General features: G+C 46.3%; 1 long non-coding RNA gene across 4 annotated transcripts; it reads left to right on the forward strand.

The window, feature by feature from the left end:
* The first annotated feature begins 711 nt into the window (after positions 1–711).
* LOC123097491 (uncharacterized) lies at positions 712–3,369 on the forward strand. 4 transcript variants are annotated; one of them, XR_006447304.1, is made up of 4 exons: positions 712–1,124; positions 1,258–1,716; positions 1,897–2,555; positions 3,172–3,362. It is a non-coding gene; the product is annotated as an uncharacterized lncRNA (long non-coding RNA). The 4 variants fall into 4 exon arrangements; XR_006447326.1 differs by having other exon boundaries at positions 718–1,124; positions 1,897–2,097; positions 2,197–3,369; XR_006447332.1 differs by having other exon boundaries at positions 723–1,124; positions 1,922–2,035; positions 2,197–3,368.
* The last annotated feature ends 934 nt before the right edge of the window (positions 3,370–4,303 follow it).

The raw sequence follows: 4,303 nt of genomic DNA on the forward strand, positions 1-4,303 counted from the left end.
CGTCGGTTGCCACTCCAGCCACGACACCGTGATGTGTCGACCATTACGACTGTGGGGGGGTGTCCGTCGGCTTGCCTTCGGATTATTCTCCAGTCTCACCGTCTGTGTCGCTACCGTTGTGACTGTGGGGGATGTTGAGTATAATGTTTATTAGGAAAGACGAGATAGACTAGGATTTGTTCTGGCTTGTCTTGTACTCCAAATAGATCATTGTACTCCTATATATATGCCCACGAGGCCCAAGCAATACAACGAACAACTATTCCACCAATCCCTCTCTCCCTTCTAACAGTAAAATATGATATACATGCACAGCAAGTGTTCACGTAGGGTGAGGTCGGAAGGAGCACCCGTACCACTGCTACTTGTATCTTGAGATGAAGAGAGGCTCAGCAGACGAGATGTTTAGAGGAGTGCAATTCGGGTCTGAGTTGTTAGAATAGAATGGGCAAAACTTGTTCTCTGTCACGGTTGGTTTGTCCTTCTGTAACAGACTACAAGCGCACCAGAACTGCATGTGATGGGATTTGTCCGGCAGTAAGCTCTGTTCAAACGCGGCATGCATCCTTGCAAGTGCACCTTTTTTTTTTTGCAAAAACTTGCAAGTACACATGACACCTGAGATTTTCCAAAGATTGTCGTACGATCGCTGGCCCGTGAATTAAAATGGCAATAGTACGAGGCACGGTAGGTTAATTAAGAACAGTATAACCGAGCCTAATCCGAGCCTTCTCACACCCTCACTGATTTCTGCCGTTGGATCACGCATCTCGACCATCCTTGGCCGTCCAAGGCATTGTTTTCTCCTGCACGGGCTAATACTGGGCCGAATGTCCTGGGGCAGCTACTCCCAAGGCCGAATCGAAAGCCTCTCGTTCACTTACTATGCCCAACGTCGGATGCAGAAGGAACGATAGTGATTCTCTCTGTGTCCTCGTAGCCCCACCCGCTCCTCCGGCCCTCCCCGCACCCACCCCGCTCCACCCCTGACCCTCCAGGCGCGCCGCCACGGTCGTCGTCGCTGTAGAGAGAGGGAGCCGCTCAGATCGCTCCCAGTCTAAGCCGAGCCTCCACATCTCGCATGAAGAAAGAGATCTGTGCGTCACTTCCTCCATCCTGTACAGGTCTGTGCATCTCTCCTCCTCCCCTGCATCCCCTATTTTCTATACCAGTCTATTACTCGATCTGGTATTCGAGATGGTTGGGAGAGCAACATGAGAGGTTGAACAACAGAGCATGGGCGTCGTTGTCGTGCAGGAAGATGCTGTATCCGACCATGCCGTCGCCGGGCCCACGCAGGGAGAGGCGCCCTCAGATTCTGCCGAGGGCGAAGGAGACCACAAGAGAAAGCTCGAGGAGGTTGACGCCGGCGCGAAGGTGAACGACGACGTGGAGGATGCGTGGAAGGCAATGGCGTGACTTAGTTTCTCCAACACCTTGCCCCTCTCTATCCACGTGTGTGTTGTATTGTACCTAGGGTTTAGTGTATTAAGCAATGATTCTAGCGTGTCAAACATGGTCGGCTTTGTGTTAAGCTTGGATTGGAATCCATCTGATCCGTTCATTATCTCTATTGGGATCAGACGTCATTCAAAACAGTGAGTCCTCTGAGAAGCCTGAGGAGCCATGACTAAATTACCGCTACAACAGCAAAAATTTGCTGCAACCGGTGACTTGCAGGAGACTACCCACGTAATTGATGTGCACAATACAAAGGTATAACCAGTTGAATTCTGTTTTTTATTTGGGTTCTGTTTCATGTAATTTTTTTAAGCCATTGCTCCGTGGGGAACAAAAGAGAAAAAGAGAAAGAATCAAACACAGAAAAATAATATTTGTGTGTACTGTTGATTTAGACACATAATTTGCATATGCTGATTATGGCAGTTCATCCAGGTTGATGTTCTAATATGAAAAGCAGGTGAAACGATCAGAAACCTGTAAATGAGCAAAGGCGCGAAAGATTCAAATTACAATGGATGCAGATGTTCCTTCAGATGCCATTACTCGTCCGATTGAATTGTTCGGAACACATGTGAGTATTGCCTAGGCTGCAGCGTAGCTTATTAAGAGTGTTATAACTGATGTATGCTAAAGGTAATCAACTTTCTCATGGGTTTGTAGTAGTTCACTTTAGATGCATTTCTATCCATGTAGTTACATCTCTAAGGCTCCATCTAATACATCTATTTGCAGGTTGAAGATGGTGGTTCCCCTACCTTGATGGACAAAGGTTTTGGGTCCACACAGTTAGGTTCAGAGCAGTTTCAGAGTGGAGGCTTGTTTCTTCTTCCTCATCACACATGTTTTGGGGCTCCCCTAACATCAACCTCGACCTCAAGCAGTGGTGCCCCTCTCATGGCCGGTTTAAGCAGCGTTCCAAGGCAGACTGCCATCAGGATGGACACCATGCTTCTGCCCTACATCCACCGCTGGCATGTCGTCCCCTGTAGGTTCAAGTAGGGGCGAGAGGGACGACATGGAGTAGCAGTGTAGCGCTCATATATTGCCTATGTCTTTCACTTTATGATTCCAAATCAGATTACCCTGTCAAGGTCAGTACTGCTCCTTTTTGCTGTTTCTTGTTATCAATATTTTTGTGCCACTTCTAAAATATCAAATTACCAATCCTTCTCCATACATGTAGTCTTACATTTCTATGTCCTTAAATATTTGTTATGATTTGTTTAGTTCGTACATAAATATTCAGAAATAGTTCAATGCGTAATTCATGATTACAATTTATGCTAATTAGGCTTTAGTTTGGTGCCACTTTGATTCTTAGACTAAGTTTGGCTTGCCTATGATATAACAATATCATGTAGAGATTTTGCTGAATTTTATGTGAATAATATAGACAAATGGATATCGGATTTTTGGTGAATAATATAATATATACAATCTGTTGACATGTTTGGAATTGTAAGAACATTCATCATTTCTTAAGCACTGTTAAAAGATCGCAGCAACAAAATCTTCTCTTAAGCTAACATGATTTGCATAATAGAATGTTTACTTTTGGGTTAAGGTACAATTTTCCTACTGCTAGCCGATTTTAGGTACAGATTATGAATTTGATTACCAAATTTTGTTTTCTGGCTATTAGCAACAACATTTGTCATCATTATTCAGTGTACAAATTTTCATGTGTTTTACAAAAATCTCTGGCAGGATGGAGATCTGACATCACTAAAGTTATGAAATTTCTAACATTACCAAGCCATAAACGATGGTTGTAGTTTCCCTGTATTTTATGAGATCACCATGTACACCAGCCTCTTGTAATTTGACAGAGACAAAAAAAAAAGTCAGACTTGACTTCTTCTGTTGCTAACAAATATATGCATGTATATGCAAAATGAACTATAATCTTCCTTGCACCTGTATATTTACATAAATTCATATCATTTTATTGTTAAAATAAATGGGTGCGGCAACGCGCGCCAGTAAAACTGAACCAGATTCGAGTCTTCTCACGCCATGTGTCTTTTCCTCTGTTGGATCACGTGCTTTAATCGTCGTTAGCCGTCCGATCGGTAACTGGCAGGCTGTCCTTGAGGGAAGCTACTCCCGTAGAAAAATCTGAGTATTCTGGTTAATCGGGCCTGGAAGCCGGACGCAGCCCATCTAGAGTTCATTTGAGGGAAGCACGATCCAGTATGACGAATGGATAACCTAGGCGCGCCGCCGTCGAGGGATAGCACACCTGGTTAGCCGGCGGCACAACCGTCACCTCCTCGATCCTCCACGCCGCTACCTCCTCACCTCCCTGTTTCGATGCTCTGCCATGGTCGAAGGGGAGAGGAAGGTGAGAACCTAAGGATGATGGGACGGCGAGTAGAGCTGGAACAAGGCGGACGCGTTTCCATGTCAAAAGAGTCCCATGCGCAAGGTCGGCTGTCGTGGACGAAGGAGCCGTCATAGCCAAGGCGACCCATGACAAGCCGTCGAGGCGTGGTGCCGGGATGCAGGAGGCGCTTGGGCTGAGCGCTTCTATATGGGACGGCGTCTTGGGGACTCTTCAAAGGATGGGCGTCGAGTCGGGTGTTTGGGTGCATCTAGCCATGACCGGCTTGAGATCCTTGATGGCCGCGCCGCTGCCGGCGCCACATGTCTTGACCTCTGGTCTTTGGAGCACCGTCGCATGGGGCATCCCAGTGGAGCGGGCCCTACGTGCAGGCGGCTGGCTTCCAAGGGGCAAGTTGCAAGGTTATGTCATTCTTTGTACGTACATAGGAATCTTGGATATGCATACGAGTGTCCTTGACTTCTGTTTGTCTCAGAGAATGAAATTGTCTAGCAT

Source organism: Triticum aestivum, chromosome 1B (genome assembly GCF_018294505.1).
Source record: "Triticum aestivum cultivar Chinese Spring chromosome 1B, IWGSC CS RefSeq v2.1, whole genome shotgun sequence".
Taxonomy (NCBI): domain Eukaryota; kingdom Viridiplantae; phylum Streptophyta; class Magnoliopsida; order Poales; family Poaceae; genus Triticum; species Triticum aestivum.